The sequence below is a fragment of the Pimephales promelas genome, chromosome 11, assembly GCF_988280905.1.
Source record: "Pimephales promelas chromosome 11, fPimPro1.hap1.1, whole genome shotgun sequence".
Taxonomy (NCBI): Eukaryota; Metazoa; Chordata; class Actinopteri; order Cypriniformes; family Leuciscidae; genus Pimephales; species Pimephales promelas.
The window spans coordinates 11,539,958-11,556,871 of NC_142779.1; the positions used below are offsets into that span (position 1 = coordinate 11,539,958).

At 40.5% G+C, this 16,914-nt stretch overlaps 1 long non-coding RNA gene across 2 annotated transcripts; it reads left to right on the forward strand.

The window, feature by feature from the left end:
* The first annotated feature begins 407 nt into the window (after positions 1–407).
* LOC120460142 (uncharacterized) lies at positions 408–13,763 on the forward strand. Of its 2 annotated transcripts, XR_005617890.2 has the most exons (4): positions 408–488; positions 12,966–13,036; positions 13,164–13,254; positions 13,339–13,763. It is a non-coding gene; the product is annotated as an uncharacterized LOC120460142 (long non-coding RNA). The 2 variants fall into 2 exon arrangements; XR_016145512.1 differs by lacking the exon at positions 408–488 and having other exon boundaries at positions 12,895–13,036.
* Positions 13,764–16,914: the final 3,151 nt, after the last annotated feature.

Genomic DNA, 16,914 nt, shown 5'->3' on the forward strand with positions numbered 1-16,914 from the left:
AGACACTGCTTACAGTCAGTGAAATCTTTATTGACTTCCAAATAAACAATTTTTTATTTTATCAAATAAAAAAAAATAACATAAACAAAAGTCACTCAAGGTGACCCTCTTCACTCGTACTACTTTCACAGACAAACATAGCCTAAATTGCTTAATACTGAAAGGGTCAACCATTTTACAGTAATAGGGAAATTTAATAATGTTCACACATATAATTCATAACTACACTTAAAATGAAAATAATATTCAAATACATCAACCTTAAATATACAAGGAAAATAATACAAATAATAAACAAATACATTTCTACATACAATGAACATAAACACAATAAAACATGAAACAATAACCCCCTGCTCCCATTGAGAAATGGACTATGCCTACACTACCCAGAATTCTTTGGGATGGCATAAAATGAGGAACAGGAAGGCCGCTCGTCCTCTTAACACCCACCCCCGGAAACCATGCTGCAGACATGAACCCAGAAGGTTAGTTTTGCAAATGAGGATAAAACTAATGATTTATGTAAATACTGAAATAAAAGAAATAAAGAAATAAATCTCTTGGTGTTTTTATCAGTCTAATGTGCACCTCAGACTGAAAAAGTCACCAAATAATGAGAAACAAACGAATATAAAGCAAACAGACACCGGGCATACACTGCCATCAGGGGTAACTTAGGACTTTGTCACAGTTATAGTCATTTATATTGCATTAGATTTATTAGGGGGGTAGAGTAATATATAATTCAATGTGTGTATAGTTTTTACCTGTTTAGGCATTTGTTGTTTTTTTAGGCATTTTCTTATGGTTAAGTCTCACTGTCAGGATTTTTAATTTAAGCCTATAATAATTATTAATAAAAACTAATGATTTATGTAAATACCAAAATAAAAGAAATAAAGAAATAAATCTCTTGGTGTTTTTATCAGTCTAATGTGCACCTCAGACTGAAAAAGTCACCAAATAATGAGAAACAAATGAATATAAAGCAAACAGACACCGGCACTGCCACCAGGGGTAACTTAGAACTTTGTCACAGTTATAGTCATTTATATTGCATTAGATTTATTAGGGGGGTAGAGTAATAGGCTATATAATGCATTGTGTGTAGTTTTTACCTGTTTAGGCATTTTTTTTGGTTTTTTAGGCATTTCCTTATGTTTAAGTCTCACTGTCAGGATATTTTTATTTAAGTCTATAATAATTATTAATAAAGTAATTCTTACCAATAGCCATGATATTGTATAATTCATATATTTGTAGCTGTAAATAAGTTATTTATTATGGTCTATTATGGTCGAAATTTTTAGTTTCTCTGATCTTCTTGAAACTCTAGATTCTGATAGAGGGCATTGGGACTAGACCTGAGTGCCAAAATGAAGGCTCTAGACCCTTCCAGAGCTGAGATATTGAGATCCCACGTAGCATTTATGCCATTATAAATATCTCAATATCTCAGCTCTGGAAGGGTCTAGAGCCTTCATTTTGGCACTCAGGTCTAAGTCCCAATGCCCTCTATCAGAATCTAGAGTTTCAAGAAGATCAGAGAAACTAAAAATTTCGACCATAATAGACCATAATAAATAACTTATTTACAGCTGTTTACAAGTCCCATGGCCCTCTATCAGAATCTAGAGTTTCAAGAAGATTGGAGAAACTTATTTTTTCGCAAAAAAAAAAAAAAAAAAAACGACAGGGGTACCACTAAAAAACTAAAATCAGAGAAACTAAAAATTTGGGACTTAGAACTGAGTGCCAAAATGGAGGCTCTAGATCCTTCCCGGGCTGAGATATTGAGATTCCACGTAGCATTTATGCCATTATAAATATCTCAATATCTCAGCTCTGGAAGGGTCTAGAGCCTCCATTTTTGCACTCAGGTCTAAGTCCCATGGCCCTCTATCAGAATCCAGTGTTTCAATAAGATTGGAAAAACGTATTTTTTCGCACCAAAAAAAAAATGACAGGGGTACGACCCGAATTGACCCGAACCTGACGTGCATAAATTATTTTTTAAAAAAGAAAAACCCGACCCGAGACAGACCCGATAAAATTAGACCCGAGTCCGACCCGACCTGACGCCATTTCCGTTAGAACCCGACTGGACCCGAACGTAAACGGCATTTACAGTGTGCACAGCCTGCAGCCCTGCGTTCCTCAAAAGTGCGCTTAACATAGACGCGCAAGTGCACGCTGAGTGCTAAAATGTCAATCACACATCACTGTAACCCTTTAAGTCCTATAACATTTGGCATAATGTTATTTACCGGACCACGATGATTAGAACCACCTCAGGGTAAAATTTACCGATGGCTGTTTTTAAAATAGCCCACTTTTCATTTAAATTCTACCAGTCATTGACTTTTACTAAAATTGTGTTATTTAGCCTACAATCCCGTTGTTGCAGAGTTGTTTAGATAAAATGCGATTAAAACAGGGCATTAGAACCACAATAGCAGTCAAATTGGACGTTCTTAATTCAAATCTTAATAACGTTATTGCATTTAACTGCACGTCTTTTTTCCTTCCATATCAACAATGATCACAAATCATTGTTGATAAGGATGAACCTGGATGTTTCTGTTCTACATATTTGTTTTCCCTCACCTTTTTCGCAATATCTGTTTTATCGTCTCAATGCTTGTCTGACAGTGTCGCGTATTTTTAAAATTGATTGACAGGCCTGGCTAAACGACAATTCAAATACTTGCATGTAGTCAAACATCCATCCACATGATGGCGCACTAGTTCTTCTTTGCAAACGGAGGGGTTGGTTAGTGCGAGCAACTGAGTAAATAAATGCGGAGGCAACCGTGCTTAGGCTTGTATCCCATTGCACGTAAAAGCGCGGATTTGCTCTCTCACTTAAAAAAAAAAAGTCTGAACGGTCAGAGTTGTTTTAAATGCTCCAATTTTCTTAAATGCCCAACATTGTTTAAAATAATTCGGGTCTTCTCGGGTCCATTTGGAAAAGGCATATTTATTTTAAGTTACCCGAGACCTGAGGCTACTAATACCGAACCCGACCCGTGTCCGAGACACTCGTCGGAGTTTTGGACCCGAACCCGCTCGGGTCTCGGGTCGGACCTCGGGTTTTCGGATCCAAGTGGACCCGTGAAGACCTCTAATCCCACGTAGCATTTATGCCATTATACATATCTCAATATCTCAGCTCTGGAAGGGTCTAGAGCGTCCATTTTTGCACTCAGGTCTGTCCCATGGCCCTCTATCAGAATCCAGAGTTTCAATAAGATTGCAGAAACTTATTTTTTCGCACCAAAAAAAAAACGACAGGGGTACAACTGTCGTTTTTTTGGGGGGGGTCGAAATTTTGAGTTTCTCTGATCTTGTTGAAACTCTGGATTCTGATAGAGGGCCATGGGATTTAGACGTGAGTGCAAATATGGAGTCTCTAGACCCTTCCAGAGCTGAGATATTGAGATCCCACGTAGCATTTATGCCATTATAAATATCTCAATATCTCAGCTCTGGAAGGGTCTAGAGCGTCCATTTTTGCACTCAGGTCTAAGTCCCATGGCCCTCTATCAGAATCCAGAGTTTCAATAAGATTGGAAAAACTTATTTTTTCGCACCAAAAAAAAAAAACGACAGGGGTACCATTGTCGTTTTTTTTTTTTTTGGGTTGAAATTTTTAGTCTCTCTGATCTTCTTGAAACTCTGGATTCTGATAGAGGGCCATGGGACTTAGAACTGAGTGCCAAAATGGAGGCTCTAACCCTTCCAGAGCTGATATATTGCGATCCCATGTACCATTTATGCCATTATAAATATCTCAGCTCTGGAAGGGTCTAGAGCCTCCATTTTTGCACTCAGGTATAAGTCCCATGGCCCTCTATCAGAATCCAGAGTTTCAAGAAGATTGGAGAAACGTATTTTTTCGCACCAAAAAAAAAAAAATGGAGTCCATGGGATTTAGACCTGAGTGCAAAAATGGAGGCTCTAGACCCTTCCAGAGCTGAGATATTGAGATCCCACGTAGATGTCTTCTCGGGTCCTAAAAACTGTACCCGACCCGAATTGACCCGAATCACTGCTTACCCGAACCCGACGTGCATAAATTATTTTTTTAAAAAGAAAAACCCGACCCGAGACAGACCCGATAAAATTAGACCCGAGTCCGACCCGACCTGACGCCATTTCCGTTAGAACCCGACTGGACCCGAACGTAAACGGCATTTACAGTGTGCACAGCCTGCAGCCCTGCGTTCCTCAAAAGTGCGCTTAACATAGACGCGCAAGTGCACGCTGAGTGCTAAAATGTCAATCACACATCACTGTAACCCTTTAAGTCCTATAACATTTGGCATAATGTTATTTACCGGAACCACGATGATTAGAACCACCTCAGGGTAAAATTTACCGATGGCTGTTTTTAAAATAGCCCACTTTTCATTTAAATTCTACCAGTCATTGACTTTTACTAAAATTGTGTTATTTAGCCTACAATCCCGTTGTTGCAGAGTTGTTTAGATAAAATGCGATTAAAACAGGGCATTAGAACCACAATAGCAGTCAAATTGGACGTTCTTAATTCAAATCTTAATAACGTTATTGTATCAACGCATTTAACTGCACGTCTTTTTTCCTTCCATATCAACAATGATCACAAATCATTGTTGATAAGGATGAACCTGGATGTTTCTGTTCTACATATTTGTTTTCCCTCACCTTTTTCGCAATATCTGTTTTATCGTCTCAATGCTTGTCTGACAGTGTCGCGTATTTTTAAAATTGATTGACAGGCCTGGCTAAACGACAATTCAAATACTTGCATGTAGTCAAACATCCATCCACATGATGGCGCACTAGTTCTTCTTTGCAAACGGAGGGGTTGGTTAGTGCGAGCAACTGAGTAAATAAATGCGGAGGCAACCGTGCTTAGGCTTGTATCCCATTGCACGTAAAAGCGCGGATTTGCTCTCTCACTTAAAAAAAAAAGTCTGAACGGTCATAGAGTTGTTTTAAATGCTCCAATTTTCTTAAATGCCCAACATTGTTTAAAATAATTTGGGTCTTCTCGGGTCCATTTGGAAAAGGCATATTTATTTTAAGTTACCCGAGACCCGAGGCCACTAATACCGAACCCGACCCGTGTCCGAGACACTCGTCGGAGTTTTGGACCCGAACCCGCTCGGGTCTCGGGTCAGACCTCGGGTTTTCGGATCCAAGTGGACCCGTGAAGACCTCTAATCCCACGTAGCATTTATGCCATTATACATATCTCAATATCTGAGCTCTGGAAGGGTCTAGAGCGTTCATTTTTGCACTCAGGTCTGTCCCATGGCCCTCTATCAGAATCCAGAGTTTCAAGAAGATTAGAGAAACTTATTTTTCCGCACCAAAAAAACGACAGGGGTACAACTGTCGTTTTTTTTGGGGGGTCGAAATTTTGAGTTTCTCTGATCTTCTTGAAACTCTGGATTCTGATAGAGGGCCATGGGACTTAGACCTGAGTGCCAAAATGGACGCTCTAGACCCTTCCAGAGCTGAGATATTGAGATCCCACGTAGCATTTATGCCATTATAAATATCTCAGCTCTGGAAGGGTCTAGAGCCTCCATTTTTGCACTCAGGTCTAAGTCCCATGGCCCTCTATCAGAATCCAGAGTTTCAATAAGATTGCAGAAACTTATTTTTTCGCACCAAAAAAAAAAAACGACAGGGGTACCACTGTCGTTTTTTTGGGGGGGGTCGAAATTTTGAGTTTCTCTGATCTTGTTGAAACTCTGGATTCTGATAGAGGGCCATGGGATTTAGACGTGAGTGCAAAAATGGAGGCTCTAGACCCTTCCAGAGCTGAGATATTGAGATCCCACGTAGCATTTATGCCATTATAAATATCTCAATATCTCAGCTCTGGAAGGGTCTAGAGCGTCCATTTTTGCACTCAGGTCTAAGTCCCATGGCCCTCTATCAGAATCCAGAGTTTCAATAAGATTGGAAAAACTTATTTTTTCGCACCCAAAAAAAAAAAACGACAGGGGTACCATTGTCGTTTTTTTTTTTTTGGGTTGAAATTTTTAGTCTCTCTGATCTTCTTGAAACTCTGGATTCTGATAGAGGGCCATGGGACTTAGAACTGAGTGCCAAAATGGAGGCTCTAACCCTTCCAGAGCTGATATATTGCGATCCCACGTACCATTTATGCCATTATAAATATCTCAGCTCTGGAAGGGTCTAGAGCCTCCATTTTTGCACTCAGGTCTAAGTCCCATGGCCCTCTATCAGAATCCAGAGTTTCAAGAAGATTGGAGAAACGTATTTTTTCGCACCAAAAAAAAAAAATGGAGTCCATGGGATTTAGACCTGAGTGCAAAAATGGAGGCTCTAGACCCTTCCAGAGCTGAGATATTGAGATCCCACGTAGATGTCTTCTCGGGTCCTAAAAACTGTACCCGACCCGAATTGACCCGAATCACTGCTTACCCGAACCCGACGTGCATAAATTATTTTTTTAAAAAGAAAAACCCGACCCGAGACAGACCCGATAAAATTAGACCCGAGTCCGACCCGACCTGACGCCATTTCCGTTAGAACCCGACTGGACCCGAACGTAAACGGCATTTACAGTGTGCACAGCCTGCAGCCCTGCGTTCCTCAAAAGTGCGCTTAACATAGACGCGCAAGTGCACGCTGAGTGCTAAAATGTCAATCACACATCACTGTAACCCTTTAAGTCCTATAACATTTGGCATAATGTTATTTACCGGACCACGATGATTAGAACCACCTCAGGGTAAAATTTACCGATGGCTGTTTTTAAAATAGCCCACTTTTCATTTAAATTCTACCAGTCATTGACTTTTACTAAAATTGTGTTATTTAGCCTACAATCCCGTTGTTGCAGAGTTGTTTAGATAAAATGCGATTAAAACAGGGCATTAGAACCACAATAGCAGTCAAATTGGACGTTCTTAATTCAAATCTTAATAACGTTATTGTATCAACGCATTTAACTGCACGTCTTTTTTCCTTCCATATCAACAATGATCACAAATCATTGTTGATAAGGATGAACCTGGATGTTTCTGTTCTACATATTTGTTTTCCCTCACCTTTTTCGCAATATCTGTTTTATCGTCTCAATGCTTGTCTGACAGTGTCGCGTATTTTTAAAATTGATTGACAGGCCTGGCTAAACGACAATTCAAATACTTGCATGTAGTCAAACATCCATCCACATGATGGCGCACTAGTTCTTCTTTGCAAACGGAGGGGTTGGTTAGTGCGAGCAACTGAGTAAATAAATGCGGAGGCAACCGTGCTTAGGCTTGTATCCCATTGCACGTAAAAGCGGGGATTTGCTCTCTCACTTAAAAAAAAAAGTCTGAACGGTCATAGAGTTGTTTTAAATGCTCCAATTTTCTTAAATGCCCAACATTGTTTAAAATAATTTGGGTCTTCTCGGGTCCATTTGGAAAAGGCATATTTATTTTAAGTTACCCGAGACCCGAGGCCACTAATACCGAACCCGACCCGTGTCCGAGACACTCGTCGGAGTTTTGGACCCGAACCCGCTCGGGTCTCGGGTCGGACCTCGGGTTTTCGGATCCAAGTGGACCCGTGAAGACCTCTAATCCCACGTAGCATTTATGCCATTATACATATCTCAATATCTCAGCTCTGGAAGGGTCTAGAGCGTCCATTTTTGCACTCAGGTCTGTCCCATGGCCCTCTATCAGAATCCAGAGTTTCAAGAAGATTAGAGAAACTTATTTTTCCGCACCAAAAAAACGACAGGGGTACCACTGTCGTTTTTTTGGGGGGTCGAAATTTTGAGTTTCTCTGATCTTCTTGAAACTCTGGATTCTGATAGAGGGCCATGGGACTTAGACCTGAGTGCCAAAATGGACGCTCTAGACCCTTCCAGAGCTGAGATATTGAGATCCCACGTAGCATTTATGCCATTATAAATATCTCAGCTCTGGAAGGGTCTAGAGCGTCCATTTTGGCACTCAGGTCTAAGTCCCATGGCCCTCTATCAGAATCCAGAGTTTCAATAAGATTGCAGAAACTTATTTTTTCGCACCAAAAAAAAAAACGACAGGGGTACCACTGTCGTTTTTTTGGGGGGGGTCGAAATTTTGAGTTTCTCTGATCTTGTTGAAACTCTGGATTCTGATAGAGGGCCATGGGATTTAGACGTGAGTGCAAAAATGGAGGCTCTAGACCCTTCCAGAGCTGAGATATTGAGATCCCACGTAGCATTTGTGCCATTATAAATATCTCAATATCTCAGCTCTGGAAGGGTCTAGAGCGTCCATTTTTGCACTCAGGTCTAAGTCCCATGGCCCTCTATCAGAATCCAGAGTTTCAATAAGATTGGAAAAACTTATTTTTTCGCACCCAAAAAAAAAAACGACAGGGGTACCATCGTCGTTTTTTTTTTTTTGGGGTTGAAATTTTTAGTTTCTCTGATCTTCTTGAAACTCTGGATTCTGATAGAGGGCCATGGGACTTAGAACTGAGTGCCAAAATGGAGGCTCTAACCCTTCCAGAGCTGATATATTGCGATCCCACGTACCATTTATGCCATTATAAATATCTCAGCTCTGGAAGGGTCTAGAGCCTCCATTTTTGCACTCAGGTCTAAGTCCCATGGCCCTCTATCAGAATCCAGAGTTTCAAGAAGATTGGAGAAACGTATTTTTTCGCACCAAAAAAAAAATGGAGTCCATGGGATTTAGACCTGAGTGCAAAAATGGAGGCTCTAGACCCTTCCAGAGCTGAGATATTGAGATCCCACGTAGAGGTCTTCTCGGGTCCTAAAAACTGTACCCGACCCGAATCACTGCTTACCCGAACCCGACGTGCATAAATTATTTTTTTAAAAAGAAAAACCCGACCCGAGACAGACCCGATAAAATTAGACCCGAGTCCGACCCGACCTGACGCCATTTCCGTTAGAACCCGACTGGACCCGAACGTAAACGCCATTTACAGTGTGCACAGCCTGCAGCCCTGCGTTCCTCAAAAGTGCGCTTAACATAGACGCGCAAGTGCACGCTGAGTGCTAAAATGTCAATCACACATCACTGTAACCCTTTAAGTCCTATAACATTTGGCATAATGTTATTTACCGGACCACGATAATTAGAACCACCTCAGGGTAAAATTTACCGATGGCTGTTTTTAAAATAGCCCACTTTTCATTTAAATTCTACCAGTCATTGACTTTTACTAAAATTGTGTTATTTAGCCTACAATCCCGTTGTTGCAAAGTTGTTTAGATAAAATGCGATTAAAACAGTGCATTAGAACCACAATAGCAGTCAAATTGGACGTTCTTAATTCAAATCTTAATAACGTTATTGTATCATCGCATTTAACTGCACGTCTTTTTTCCTTCCATATCAACAATGATCACAAATCATTGTTGATGAGGATGAACCTGGATGTTTCTGTTCTACATATATTTGTTTTTCCCTCACCTTTTTTGCAATATATTTGTTTTCCCTCACCTTTTTCGCAATATCTGTTTTATCGTCTCAATGCTTGTCTGACAGTGTCGCGTATTTTTAAAATTGATTGACAGGCCTGGCTAAACGACAATTCAAATACTTGCATGTAGTCAAACATCCATCCACATGATGGCGCACTAGTTCTTCTTTGCAAACGGAGGGGTTGGTTAGTGTGAGCAACTGAGTAAATAAACGCGGAGGCAACCGTGCTTAGGCTTGTATCCCATTGCACGTAAAAGCGCGGATTTGCTCTCTCACTTAAAAAAAAAAAGTCCGAACGGTCAGAGTTGTTTTAAATGCTCCAATTTTCTTAAATGCCCAACATTGTTTAAAATAATTTGGGTCTTCTCGGGTCCATTTGGAAAAGGCATATTTATTTTAAGTTACCCGAGACCTGAGGCCACTAATACCGAACCCGACCCGTGTCCGAGACACTCGTCGGAGTTTTGGACCCGAACCCGCTCGGGTCTCGGGTCGGACCTCGGGTTTTCAGATCCAAGTGGACCCGTGAAGACCTCTAATCCCACGTAGCATTTATGCCATTATACATATCTCAATATCTCAGCTCTGGAAGGATCTAGAGCCTCCATTTTTGCACTCAGGTCTGTCCCATGGCCCTCTATCAGAATCCAAAGTTTCAAGAAGATTAGAGAAACTTATTTTTCCGCACCAAAAAAACGACAGGGGTACCACTGTCGTTTTTTTGGGGGGTCGAAATTTTGAGTTTCTCTGATCTTTTTGAAACTCTGGATTCTGATAGAGGGCCATGGGACTTAGAACTGAGTGCCAAAATGGAGGCTCTAGACCCTTCCAGAGCTGAGATATTGAGATCCCACGTACCATTCATGCCATTATAAATATCTCAACATCTCAGCTCTGGAAGGGTCTAGAGCCTCCATTTTTGCACTCAGGTCTAAACCCTATGGCCCTCTATCAGAATCCAGAGTTTCAAGAAGATTGGAGAAACTTATTTTTTCGCACCAAAAAAAAAAAAAAAAAACGACAGGGGTACCACTGTCGTTTTTTTTATTTTTTTGGGTCGAAATTTTGAGTTTCTCTGATCTTCTTGAAACTCTGGATTCTGATAGAGGGCCATAGGGTTTAGACCTGAGTGCAAAAATGGAGGCTCTAGACCCTTCCAGAGCTGAGATATTGAGATCCCACGTAGCATTTATGCCATTATAAATATCTCAGCTCTGGAAGGGTCTAGAGCCTCCATTTTTGCACTCAGGTCTAAGTCCCATGGCTCTCTATCAGAATCCAGAGTTTCAAGAAGATTGGAGAAACTTATTTTTTCGCACCAAAAAAAAAAAAAAAAACGACAGGGGTACCACTGTCGTTTTTTTTTTTTTTTTTTTGGGTCGAAATTTTTAGTTTCTCTGATCTTCTTGAAACTCTGGATTCTGATAGAGGGCCATGGGACTTAGACCTGAGTGCCAAAATGGAGGTTATAGACCCTTCCAGAGCTGAGTTATTGAGATCCCACGTAGCATTTATGCCATTATAAATATCTCAACATCTCAGCTCTGGAAGGGTCTAGAGCCTCCATTTTTGCACTCAGGTCTGTCCCATGGCCTTCTATCAGAATCCAGAGTTTCAAGAAGATTGGAGAAACTTATTTGTTCACACCAAAAAAAAAAACGACAGGGGTACCACTGTCGGTTTTTTTGGGGGGGGTCGAAATTTTGAGTTTCTCTGATCTTCTTGAAACTCTGGATTCTGATAGAGGGCCATGGGATTTAGACCTGAGTGCAAAAATGGAGGCTCTTGACCCTTCCAGAGTTGAGATATTTATAATGGCATAAATGCTACGTGGGATCTCAATATCTCACCTCTGGAAGGGTCTAGAGCCTCCAGTTTTGCACTCAGGTCTAAATCCCATGGCCCTCTATCAGAATCCAGAGTTTCAAGAAGATCAGAGAAACTAAAAATTTATTTTTTTTGGTGCGAAAAAATAAGTTTCTCCAATCTTCTTGAAACTCTGGATTCTGATAGAGGGCCATGGGACTTAGACCTGAGTGCAAAAATGGAGGCTCTAGACCCTTCCAGAGCTGAGATATTGAGATCCCACGTAGCGTTTATGCCATTATAAATATCTCAACATCTCAGCTCTGGAAGGGTCTAGAGCCTCCATTTTTGCACTCAGGTCTGTCCCATGGCCTTCTATCAGAATCCAGAGTTTCAAGAAGATTGGAGAAACTTATTTTTTCACACCAAAAAAAAAACGACAGGGGTACCACTGTCGTTTTTTTGGGGGGGGGGGGGGGGTCGAAATTTTTAGTTTCTAAGTCACATGGCCCTGTATCAGAATCCAGAGTTTCAAGAATATTGGAGAAACTTATTTTTTTTTGCACCAAAAAAAAAATGACAGTGTTACCCCTGTCGACTTTTTCGGTGCAAGAAAATAAGTTTCTCTGATCTTCTTGAAACTCTGGATTCTGATAGAGGGCCATGGGACCGGAGTGCAAAAAATGGAGGCTCTAGACCCTTCCAGAGCTGCAATATTGAGATCCCATGTAGCATTTATGCCATTATAAATATCTCAATTGCTGCGTTCCAAACCGCATACTTCCCTACTATTTAGTATGGGAAAAAGAGTAGGCGAGCGAAAGAATATGTATGAATCCAAAATAGTAGTCGAGAATTACCTGGGTGACGCACTAATTATCGCGAGATTCGGACGTACGCATACCTAAAGTGCATTTGAATATGCCTACTTTAAGTAGGCGAAAACAAGCAGACGTGAAAGAAGCAGTACATTCGAAACATCAGTATTCATAAAAGAGTAGGCGAGAAGTGCCCGGATGGCTTACTGCTTCCGCCCAGATTGTTGAGTTCTGTCCGATGGGTAGGATACTCATGATACTCATATCCCAGGAGGCCACGTGAGTGGATACGTCATTATCAACATCGCGGAGATCAGCGATACGGGGTTTTCAAATGTCAGTAAACGGTTCCTTGTCTTTAAATCGTATGTGTTAAACTACTATAGAGTAAACGTTTTAACTGTTGGAGGTATAAAGGACTTAGACAGTATAGTACAGTTGTGATTTTGCTGTAAACACGTTTTATTATGTATAGCTAACAGGGGAGCTCCAGTAACACGTAACGTTACGTTTCTAAAGTGGATTTACATAACCATACATCTTAAACAAGCTTATTTAAAATGTCTATTTTCATCATAAATATTGTATAATTATTGCAGATGAGCACATCCCAACATGAAAAATACATCTGAGTGTAACATTATGTGTGCTATTATGTAGGATAATTCACTGTTGTCAACACTGCTTACATTAGACAAATAAACAAATCTATAAAGTAACTAAACATGACGTATATTTATTTTGTCCCTTATTAGTGTTGATATATTGAGGAACATTTAAGTTGGATTAAAAGTGAGTTAACACATCAACCTCAGCATGTAATGCAGTGTTGAGCTCATACATCACAGAATGTGAATCTGTCTGTATGTTACAGGGACAGAAGAACATGTGTTTATCCGGTGAAGAGAGGCTCATGATGCTGAATGCTGTCATCAAAGGCTTTGAGTGAGTATAGTACAGAAATTGATAACATCTATTAAATCTTAAATTGTAGTTTATTTGAATTATTGTAATTTCAAACAAAGAAATTACAACACTTTTCTCAGTCTTGATTTCTGTACATTTGCTGCAGAGCTTATGTGGTGGAGCAGGACCTGCAAGCAAAGATGATGCAGCATTTGTTGAGGGGAAAAAAGGTTTTAGGGATTTTACTCAAATATAAAGTAAGGTTATTTTTAATACATAAATCAAATGACATTGGGCTGTTAAAATGACTGCTTTTGTGTAATGTTTGTGCATTTTTCTAGGATCTGACATGTCTGCAGACTGGTGTGAGTACTGAGGATGAGGAGCCCAGAGCTGAATCCTGGAAGTGGTGCCATGGATGAGTCCCTCCATCTCTCCACCTGGCCTTACGTGACCCTCTTTCGCTCCACCTGCCCTTATTGCCTCAGATTGTGAAGCGCCGCGTAGCAACAAGCTCTGGCACGAAGGCACAGTCACCTGTGGTGAATTCAGCAGAATAAAGCCGCAGAATGGGAACTGCTGAGTTGAGATGGCAGTAGGGTTTGGGGTTCAGTGCCTGTAGTTTGAATAAAGCATTGTTTCATGTGTTGTTGACTTGTATATGCATTTGTTTATTGTGCTGGTTACTTTTATTTGTTCTTTTACTCATTTATTCATGTTTCTTATTGTTGTCCGTATATAAAATATACTGTAATTATTTAATGTATGCATTAATTCTTTGATTGACTGACAATTGAGATGTTTGCATTTAGCAATATAAATGTATTCATGCATAAGTTATGTCATATGACGAAACAAATTACATTTTGCTTGTTATATTAAATTATATTTTTAATATATAAAAAAGTTATATAATTAAGTATTGGTCAGCATTTAATATTATTATTTTGTTTAAGTTTTGGAGTGGGCTAACAATGCAATTCATTCTGAGGTAACATTAATTTTTAAGGAGTGATACTTACATTTTTTTTAGTATGAACTCAACAGTTTTCTCCAAAAGAAATCTTCAAGCAGCTGCCCATCACCTTTGTGCAGACATTGCAGAGGAACATTGTTCTAGGTTGTGCTGTTGAGTTACTGATGTTATGAAGTGTTAGTTCACCTGTTGCTCTGCTCTGCTCATATAATATAAACTTATTACATGCAAGATAATGGAACGATACCATAATACAATCATAATGACAAAACAGAAAATAAAAAGATCATTGGTCTGTGTACATCATAATATTACATTATGAAATTATATTTAAACACTAGGAAACAATAATGTCACAGGTCGGGGCAGGCCAATCTGACCTGCACCCGCCCCTCGAGACCCGTACCACCCTTGGGGAGCCTGACGGAGGACGGAGCAAGGAGGATTGGGTAAAACAAGGTTTTTAATAAAGATAAAATTATTCAAAAGAATGCAGGGTCAGGGCTGCTCTGTGTCAACTTCTCCGGAGTCAATCAGGGGAAATTTACAGCACTTATTCCTTTCATTTGCAGTCTGGAGGTTTCACTGCAAAGCAGACAGGTGAGTATACAGGCATGTAACCTCTACACTGGCAGGGCCAACGGAAACTCAACATACTCAACGAGATTTGGTTATAAAGTACCTACTCTTTTAGCACTCGGTGTATTGAAATTAAGTACCTACTCATTGAGTATGCGGTTTGGAACACAGCCATTATCTCAGCTCTGGAAGGGTCTAGAGCCTCCATTTTTGCACTCAGGTCTAAGTCCCATGGCCCTCTATCAGAATCCAGAGTTTTGAGAAGATTGGAGAAACTTAATTTTTCCCCCCCAAAAAAAACGTAAGGGGTACCACTGTCGTTTTTTTTTTCGGGCCCAATTTTTGAGTTTCGATATCTCAGCTCTGGAAGGGGCTAGAGCCTCCATTTTTGCACTCAGGTCCAAGTCTCATGGCCCTCTATCAGAATCCAGAGTTTTGGGAAGATTGGAGAAACTTAATTTTTCGCCCAAAAAAAAAAAAAACGTAAGGGGTACCACTGTCGTTTTTTTTTCGGGCCCAATTTTTGAGTTTCGATATCTCAGCTCTGGAAGGGGCTAGAGCCTCCATTTTTGCACTCAGGTCTAAGTCTCATGGCCCTCTATCAGAATCCAGAGTTTTGGGAAGATTGGAGAAACTTAATTTTTCGCTCAAAAAAAAAAAACGTAAGGGGTACCACTGTCGTTTTTTTTTTCGGGCCCAATTTTTGAGTTTCGATATCTCAGCTCTGGAAGGGGCTAGAGCCTCCATTTTTGCACTCAGGTCTAAGTCTCATGGCCCTCTATCAGAATCCAGAGTTTTGGGAAGATTGGAGAAACTTAATTTTTCGCCCAAAAAAAAAAAACGTAAGGGGTACCACTGTCGTTTTTTTTTCTGGCCCAATTTTTGAGTTTCGATATCTCAGCTCTGGAAGGGGCTAGAGCCTCCATTTTTGCTCTCAGGTCCAAGTCTCATGGCCCTCTATCAGAATCCAGAGTTTTGGGAAGATTGGAGAAACTTAATTTTTCGCCCCCAAAAAAAAAACGTAAGGGGTACCACTGTCGTTTTTTTTTCGGGCCCAATTTTTGAGTTTCGATATCTCAGCTCTGGAAGGGGCTAGAGCCTCCATTTTTGCACTCAGGTCTAAGTCTCATGGCCCTCTATCAGAATCCAGAGTTTTGGGAAGATTGGAGAAACTTAATTTTTCGCCCAAAAAAAAAAAACGTAAGGGGTACCACTGTCGTTTTTTTTTCTGGCCCAATTTTTGAGTTTCGATATCTCAGCTCTTGAAGGGGCTAGAGCCTCCATTTTTGCACTCAGGTCTAAGTCTCATGGCCCTCTATCAGAATCCAGAGTTTTGGGAAGATTGGAGAAACTTAATTTTTCGCCCCCAAAAAAAAAACGTAAGGGGTACCACTGTCGTTTTTTTTTCGGGCCCAATTTTTGAGTTTCGATATCTCAGCTCTGGAAGGGGCTAGAGCCTCCATTTTTGCACTCAGGTCTAAGTCTCATGGCCCTCTATCAGAATCCAGAGTTTTGGGAAGATTGGAGAAACTTAATTTTTCGCCCAAAAAAAAAAACGTAAGGGGTACCACTGTCGTTTTTTTTTTCTGGCCCAATTTTTGAGTTTCGATATCTCAGCTCTGGAAGGGGCTAGAGCCTCCATTTTTGCTCTCAGGTCCAAGTCTCATGGCCCTCTATCAGAATCCAGAGTTTTGGGAAGATTGGAGAAACTTAATTTTTCGCCCCCAAAAAAAAAAACGTAAGGGGTACCACTGTCGTTTTTTTTTCGGGCCCAATTTTTGAGTTTCGATATCTCAGCTCTGGAAGGGGCTAGAGCCTCCATTTTTGCACTCAGGTCTAAGTCTCATGGCCCTCTATCAGAATCCAGAGTTTTGGGAAGATTGGAGAAACTTAATTTTTCGCCCAAAAAAAAAAAACGTAAGGGGTACCACTGTCGTTTTTTTTTCGGGCCCAATTTTTGAGTTTCGATATCTCAGCTCTGGAAGGGGCTAGAGCCTCCATTTTTGCACTCAGGTCTAAGTCTCATGGCCCTCTATCAGAATCCAGAGTTTTGGGAAGATTGGAGAAACTTAATTTTTCGCCCCCAAAAAAAAAACGTAAGGGGTACCACTGTCGTTTTTTTTTCGGGCCCAATTTTTGAGTTTCGATATCTCAGCTCTGGAAGGGGCTAGAGCCTCCATTTTTGCACTCAGGTCTAAGTCTCATGGCCCTCTATCAGAATCCAGAGTTTTGGGAAGATTGGAGAAACTTAATTTTTCGCCCAAAAAAAAAAAACGTAAGGGGTACCACTGTCGTTTTTTTTTCGGGCCCAATTTTTGAGTTTCGATATCTCAGCTCTGGAAGGGGCTAGAGCCTCCATTTT